An 8,398-nucleotide genomic window follows, 5' to 3' on the forward strand; every position below is an offset into this window, starting at 1 on the left:
ATAACTAAACTCTAATAACTGTCTCAGAACATTTAGTACCAAATAACATAGTTCTTTCCAGGAAACCTCCAAGAAATCCCTCGTCTTTACAACATAGCAGAAATAGGTAATGTTTGCTTAAAGAAAGGTAAAAATGTAACATACACTATAATGAAGAATACTGTGTGTTCCAGTTGGCTGTAGAAAGAAGAGACGTGTGGTTTCTGTGGCTGCTGCCGAGCCAGTATTCCCACTCAACTCCCACTCAGTCAGAGATGTTCTTTCAACGAGGCCCTGCTGCTGCTTCCCTCCATTTTGAATGTCTGTCTGGCTGTCTCAGGGTTCTGAATGTGGGCTGCTGTCAGGATCAACAAATGGTGCAGCATTGGTATCCTGCCCCCTGCCATTTCTGGTACAGTACAGTGTGTTCGCTGGATATCAGGAAACCCTTACTTTACCAGAAACAGACAATGAGCTGTCATGAAGCTGCTGTGGTCTGCTATAAACACTATTCTGGCTGCAGGGAGGACCATAATGTTTATCAAACCTTATAATCTTCAATGCAAAAATTAATGAGCGTGTACAGTCATGATATTTGATGTAATGATCATTCTTTAATTGGCTTAGCACATTTGTTAGAGGAGAAAACTGTAAAAGGTTGTAGAAAGTCTTGTGATGACATCAGACATTGCAGATATAGACTTCATAGAAAATGACATTCCTACACAGATCACCAATTACTGCTTGCACCTGGAAATGTGTCCAGTAATTGATAAATAAAACAACCATGGTATAATGGTGGAGCAGGAACAGAGGAGCTTTATTTCTGAGCTACACACCTGTTCATAAATTATCAGCTCCAGTCTCAGATAGTAACAACCATCCTGCAACATCACAACATCTGACCCTTCATACAGGCTGTTTCTCTGCATTCAGAAAGAAACAACTGTGCCTGCATTCGTCAGATATATATCCCCCTTCATCAATAAAACCTCCTGGTGCAGGATGAACACGTGTGTCTCTCAGCGTTGTACTGAGTCGTCTCTGTCCACAATAGATCCCTGGCCAAGCCTAATGAGACACAAACACACCCCAGAGGCTCAGACTGACTTGCTAAACACAGCATAGTTGAATAGCGCAGCGGTGTAGCGAATTAGCATTTATGCCCACATAAAAATCCATTTACTGATCCATTAGCTTAGCATAGTGCTAATGAGTTGGCGGTGATGACTCGCAAGGGACTCTGGTTAGCGAGCGAATCGTCATTAAAGGTAGACACTCACAAGGCAACAACTTCATACATGCACAGAGGACATTTCCAGGTCTAGTAGTGAGACTTAGCATTGACTTAACTTTCCATGTGTATCATTGCTATGTTTTTCATTACGTTCAGTTTTGCCTTCTCAAATGTTGCCCAGATACCTGCATTTTTGGTCTGTGGGGAAAGGAAGCGCTGCCGTCAAAGGAAATCTGTTGCACTATCCCTCAAACTAACGACGAGGAGGTGGCTGAACTGAACAATTACAACCTGTCCCAGATAAGCAGAGCAGCACCAGCTGCAGAAAACCCTTCATACATGGTAAGTGAAAAGAACATAATCAAAGGTATCAATGCACTGAGCCCTAAACAGCTTATATCGACTGAGAGATTTCTGGAGAGATTTCTCACTTTTATTTTCTTGGCCTTTACTCTCTATTATTACAACAGACACTTCAATGTCAAATTCAGACCTGCTTAGCTGAGGTATGTGTGGTGTGGTACCACACTGCACCCACTTGACACCGATGAATGTGAAAAGCAGACATGCAGCTGAATTAAATGTCACTCAGACCCCTGACTGATTTCCTATGAGGAGAGAAGCAGGCAGAATGATATCAGCGTCATCTGAACACGTTTCCTCGCTGCCAAAGCCACTCAGTCTGAGGCCCTTTGTGGTGCCTCCACACTGAAGGGGAGTCAGCTCCAGTGGGGGTGGTGGGGTGGTAAAGGTATAAAATGGTCGTTTTGCTAGAGCAACACAAGCTAATTTATCATTCTCCAGGGGTCAGGCGACGCTCCCTTGGTTGTGAATTTTAATGTTGTTTTTTATGGGTCTTAATAAACTCTATTTTGCTGCGAGCGTTTATGCAGAAGAGCACAACATCCTTCACTCGGCTCATTTAGTGAGTCAAGGAGAGAGGGGCCAGAGCCAAATTTAACCAATGGAGTCATCATTTTCTTACACTAATGGGACACAGTGAGGTGAAATATTGAAGGTATCGGAAAAGTTATGGCAGTCATTCACGTGTTTTTTTGCAGATTTGTGCATGCTAGATGGTATGACTCATTACTCAGAGGCAATATTTGAACAGTAATGTTAATACTTTGCTCAAAATCATTAGATCATCTTGCTAGCATTATATATCCTCTTAGAATTAGGTTGAATCTGTTGCATAATCACTTTATCTGCATGTCCAATGCTGGCCATATTAGCAGCATGGTTCCATGGATACCAGTGTTAGTTGATCCAACACTTTGGTCCAGACTGAAAGATCTTGATAACTGTTGAGATCTTCATGGTCCGTTGATATTTTTGGCTTTTAGGGACAGAGACTCACATCCCTTGTTTATCTGCAGCTTCAGTGATCATTGGATTTTTCCTGTAGCGCCATCATCAAGTCAAAATTTTAATTTGTCCCACTCTTTGGTTTATGACCATATTCCTATAATTCCTATAATTTAGCAGTTTATCACAAGACAAAGAAACTGGTGTTGGAGCAGCTGCCCAAAACTAATGGTGAATTGTTCCTCTAAGTGTCAGGACAGGCTCTTGGACCAAACTGAGGAGGGGAAGTCAGGGGTCACATTTTGCCATTGACCCATTTATGCAGCAGGAAATTCACTGTGATGAGGGTATAGATCTCCATGCAGGCCTACTGACTTGTTTATCGAATTTTAAAAGGTTAAGTGGCACCATTTAACACCAGGGTCAGTTAATCACATGACTGCTTCCTGCCGCATTTGTCTCACTGATCCCCAGCCCTGCATGCAGACCATTAACAGGCCTACTGCTGAGGACTCGGCTGTCTATTTGAACGCTTATTGCCTTTGGACTCAGCAGCAGCTACTCATCCCTGGGACCCACACAAAGAGAACATCCAGATGTCACGGAGGACGCTGCGTACTCATGTAAGGAAAAGGACAAATATACATTTTATTAGGGCAGCAAGAAAGAGAGACACAGTGGGCTCAAAGTCAAGCACACAGCCTCATTAAACATCAACAGAAACACAGTATTCTCTATTCAAGGACAGCATTCAATCAAATGTATTTCTTCTGACAAAATGAAAGATAATACGTGTATTATGAATAAAGTAAAATAAACAGCACTGGAGCTCCAGCATGTACATTGACTGTGTGAATGTGTTATTGATGAAGAAGTGGAGGGCAAAGCATCCTCAGGGAATAAGGCTGGCGATATTCTATGTTTTTCAGTTTGTCAACAAATCCCATGAAAAGACCTAAACCAATACTGAATTGATCTGACTAACAAGCATTGTTTTTGTAGCCTGGTCTCATTCCTCTGTGCCATAGAGCTCCATTGTTGTTGTTCCTATGTTGTTGTATTTTATTTAGATTCAGTCCAACACATACCAACTCACTAGAATAAATATTCTCTAGAGAAAAACATTTGTGCATTAATCTGTGGCTGAAAATAGTCCCTAACAAATCCACTATTCACTCCTATTCCAGTATATTTAAAAAAAGAGAATACAGTGCCCAGCTGTTAGAAGAAGTTTCTTAGACTTCTTGCAAATGAAACAGTATATTTGTGACCTGTTTTATGATTCATGTCTTCAGTAGGAACAAACTGATTTAAATAGTGTGCCACAGACAATGCAGAGAAATCATAATTATTGACAGACAGACTAATGTGGTTTTTGTCTTTTCATGGCATTTAGAAAAAAGGAAAGTCACAGAATAACACCAGCCTTAAATTTTTACTCTCCTTATAAACCTTAATATCTCTAGAGTCCTCTTTAAAGACAGACATCATAAATTAATGCTTTTCTGAATATACTATGATTAGACTCCATCCTACTGCTCTGTAGACTTATGATTATCAATGATTAAAGCCCTTTATTATTATTTTTTTACCATTTAATAACTGCTTATAGCTCACAGCTTTGACCTGCTGTGGACGTGCTGTAATCATAAAACATTCTCCTGCATTTTCTCTGAACCAGAAAGAATGCAATTAATAATAAAAATCTTTATTGTTCATGTAATTATTGTCAGTAAATATCGAAAAACCAGAACCTGTCTATCCATTCAGACTTAGCGCCTCAGTGTTATGACGGGTGATTAAGCACGATCCATATTTGCTCAACAGGACAGACTCACTTTTCCATGCCTGCAACCAAAGAAATGAGATATCCTCAACTGTGAAATATGTAAAAGTAAAAAAAAAAAAAAACGTCTGTCATTGCAGGCAGTCTGTCATTGCCAGTCTTGATTAGCTCAAACTCTGCTGAGCTCAGTGTACTGTCCCGACCCTCCTGACTCGAAGACGAGGTCCTCTGGGTTTTCACTGTGACAGATTGAGGGTGTCAGGAGGGACTCCCAAGGGTGCGTGTGTGTGTTTGTGTGGGAGTGTGCGCATTTATGTATGCGTGTGGTGTCCGTTTAAGTGTGTGTACATGCATTTGCCTTTGTGCATCAGTGCATGATCTAATGCGTGTTCATTTGTGTGTATGTGTTTACTTGCTGCTCATGTACTGTAAGTGTGTGTGCATGCACTTGCTTCAATGTGTGTGTGTGTGTGTGCTTGTGCATGTGTGTACTTGGAGGCTGAGTGTGCCAGGGCCAAAATTTCGTCTGTGAATCACATGTCTCCCATCAGTCTGACAGCATTAAGCCAAGCCCAATCAATACCCCGAGGGCCTCCAATCCCAGCAACTGGACGACAGAGAGAGAGACAGACACACTAGAGGGTGACTGAGAAAGGGTGAGATGGGGAGACAAAGAAAGTGTGATGGAGAAATCACTTGTAAACTGATGAATAAGAGCTCTGGTTCCAAGGCTATGTTTACATTGCAGCTAAAGTGTCCCTTGTCTCATTTTTGTCCTCACATTTGCCTCACAGTCTGATATTTTCTACATCTTAATTGCCAAAAACATGAAATGACATTTCCATCCTGACAACAGGAATGTGTGGTTTATCTTTCATGCTGTTTCATCTCAACACAACACTGTGCTCAGCAGAGATTTCTTTCATTTTAAGGACATTTTTAGGTATCACATACCAATGAATGGCTGATGATTTAAAAGTAACTCAGACTGGCAATAACATCACAGTTTTTTCTTTCCTTTTTTTTTCCTAGGCTTTTGTTAAAAATGAAAAATCACATTCAGCACTCTGATGGAACTGGTAGATAGGACCCAGGTGCAGACAAGAAGCAGATAGTTGCAGAAACAGACAACAGTCGACGTGGGAAAACTCTGACAACTGACAGAAAAATGTGTTGAAAAAACATGAGAATGTGTTATATAGACAGGATAACAGAAAAACTATACTGTTCACATCTCAACAGAGCAACACAGACAGTGAATAGAGAAGGCCTACAAAATGTTGCATATTTATGTGTGGAGTAATAGAGCCAGGAGTTCTGCTCATCCCAGCTGTGATTAAAGTTCCTCTGCTGGTTGAGGTATTGTTGCAGGGGGGGAACTTTATCAAACCTGGGTGCTGGTGCCCTCCCTCAGGGTACGCCACTAACAGTGCTGATAGGAGGGAGTAGCACTGAAGGAGCAACTATCTTGGTCACCCACCTCTGTTGTAACTCTCTCTCTCTGTGCTTGCCTTATTTTAACTACCCTCTGGTTTCTCTTGGTGAGGTTGTTTGAAAATGAAACAGTGCATTTTAATCACGCTGCTAGCATACCAAAGCAAACTCAACAGTTTATTTAAGGAAATTGGATTCACACAAGTGGACATGTTTCTACCTGAAAATGTAAAGTTTAAAGTTCAAATAATTTCAATTTGAGTTGCGCAGAAAGTTGAGCTGTCACACAAACACACAGTTATATGCACTGCAGTAGGCTAGAGCTAATGTCTGTAGCGTTTGGCTGTTTGTGATGAATTAAACACAAACTGCACAAACAGTCCAGTGGTGAACTTTGCAAGATTAAAGAGAGGTGACTCAACAGGTGGCTATTGTCTAAAAATAGACTGTACACCACCTGCTAAACAGCAGACAGCAGACAGACATAGTTGGTGACTGGCTTGTGAACATAGTGAAGCACTAAGCAACGAAAGATTCAGAAATTTCCCTCAGGAATTTGTAAAGACCAAAACATAGATAAAAGAAGAGAAATATTAGACTTGCATTTGCCACGAGGACAAACACACCATTTAAATGATATGCTAATGATTCTCCATATCTCCTGGATGTGTAAATAGGCTGTTTGCCAAAAAGTTTGTCATATAAAAGTGGAAATCATAGAGGAAGATCATAATATGTCAGTGTGGCCAAAGTGGCCAAAAGATCAGTTATTAAATGTGGCTCTCACAGCAGCTTGGTGAAGCCTGTATTAGCATCAATGACTGTGGCCATGAACAGAATGCAAGAAATTATCCGTATTATCAAAAAGCAGGAGAAGCAAAAGAAAGTTTTGAAATGCATCCACATCTAGTACAGACAGGTCAATGAAACAAATAACATAGTGAAAAAGAAAAAGACTCAAATCTAATGTGCTGAAATGATAAAAGGAAACTTTCACCTCTCACCTACTACTGTAGATACTAAAAGTCAATTAAAAACGAAAAAAGTATGATGAGACATCGATCAGTTCAGACTGGGATTAAATTAATAGTTTAATCAACAGACAAATCAAAGAAATGGTGGCATAGATAGATAGATAGATAGATAGATAGATAGATAGATAGATAGATAGATAGAAGATAGATAGATAGATAGATAGCGAAAGAAGGGGAGAGAGAAGAACAGATAAAGCATGTTTTGCTCTGTGTCCCCTGGGGGGGGATTGTCATGTCCAGATGGCTCATTGGAAAGTATCCTCCCCCCTCATACACAAGAGTCCTGTCTCTCATGCAACACAGACGGCTTGTTATCCCTCACTGTTCCTCCATACTGTGGTCTGTGCTCTTCGGTCTACATGAGTCTCTGATGCTGTCCTCAGCTCTTTGCTCTAAACTTATGTCAGTGGCTGTTTTTTTATCGAGTCCCTGCTCCCAACCAGAACAGCAACCAAAGAACTTTGGTGTGCTGATCAATTATACAGTATGTTTCAGTACAATCATCTGAAACATATTAGTCTGCATATGTCTGCAAGTCTGTGCAAACAATAAGAAGAATAATATTCATCGTTTGCTTCACAAATGCCGGGTTTTTTTTTTTTCCATTTACTATCAGGAGGTGCACATTGTGGATAAAAATTTTAATTCATTTCATTCTTCTGTTTATAAAAAGTCCCAGTCAGCAGTGTTGCTTTTTGCCCGGGTTTTTAATGTGTGCCTCTTTGGCATGCAAATCAATGAGTTAGCAAAGCGGTGATTGGAATTCCACACATGTGGGCATTTGATCGGAATTTGCACCAAGATCCATGGGGCAAGTCGATCAAGGGTAATTCACTATGAAATATCCAGAGTTACGCTTCGGCGGGCGCATCTGGCTCCAGCCATTCATTTTGTTTAGCCATTCCAATGTGGCAATCAAAATGAATTAGCATGACAATTTTATTTCTGAAAAGGCTTAGGGTGGCCCATTTTATTGATGAATTTCAATAAGGGCTTGACAAAAGGTCCTTTGAAATTGACTGCCCCCCTCTTCCACTTGACCTTCAGGTATCTGTGTCTCTTCTGTGTATGAATGTGGGCACCATAAATGTCCATATCAGCCATGATCATTTTATATTACTGTCCAGAGCTGTACTGGTCAGGGCTTGAGAAGGTAAGCACTCGAAGTGATGAAAAGGTCTGAATAGATGATGATGATAGTCATAAATCTCCCAATGTGTTGTGTTAGAAAGTGGCACAGCTCATTCTAATCTTTGCCTCAATTTGTCTGTGGGTTTAATATATTGTAATTTGGATGATTAATGGTTAGTTTTCAGCAGTATTAAAAGTGATATAGCTAAATGGAATATCAGTTCTGGTTGTGCTGTAAGATTTAATATTGTTCTGGTCTGGATGGAGTACATTGTGTAACAAGATTTGAGCCAAAGAAGATAATGCAACCTGCTGAGACTGTCATAGTCCAGGGGTTTACAAATGTTTTATGTACTGGGAACACAAACAGACATTTACACAGTGTTTTGTTTAGTTTTCTATTTTCTTCATAAAGAACATGGGCTGTTGTGTTTGCGTATAAAGCCCACAGAGACGTGACACCTATTACTGTATGAGGTAGGAGGTGTT

This window comes from Lates calcarifer, linkage group LG6, assembly GCF_001640805.2.
Source record: "Lates calcarifer isolate ASB-BC8 linkage group LG6, TLL_Latcal_v3, whole genome shotgun sequence".
In the NCBI taxonomy this organism is placed as follows: Eukaryota; Metazoa; Chordata; class Actinopteri; family Centropomidae; genus Lates; species Lates calcarifer.